Genomic DNA, 236 nt, shown 5'->3' on the forward strand with positions numbered 1-236 from the left:
CGAGCGCGATTCCAGTCTGCGGCCAATCACGCGGCCGGATTCCGGGGGAAGCCCGGGGCGGCGGCGGCGCCCTATGCGCGTGCGCGAGGGCTCCGCGTGGCTATATAAACATGGCTGGCGTGGCCGCGCGGCGGGGCCGTGCGGAGCGCGCGTAGGGGGCTTCGGGGCGCTCTGGGTTCGTAGGTTTGAAATTTCTGGCGGGGGATCCGCCGCGCCGAGTTTCGGTGGGAGGTGGG

This window comes from Bison bison, unplaced genomic scaffold (assembly GCF_000754665.1).
Source record: "Bison bison bison isolate TAMUID 2011002044 unplaced genomic scaffold, Bison_UMD1.0 scf7180017864498, whole genome shotgun sequence".
In the NCBI taxonomy this organism is placed as follows: domain Eukaryota; kingdom Metazoa; phylum Chordata; class Mammalia; order Artiodactyla; family Bovidae; genus Bison; species Bison bison.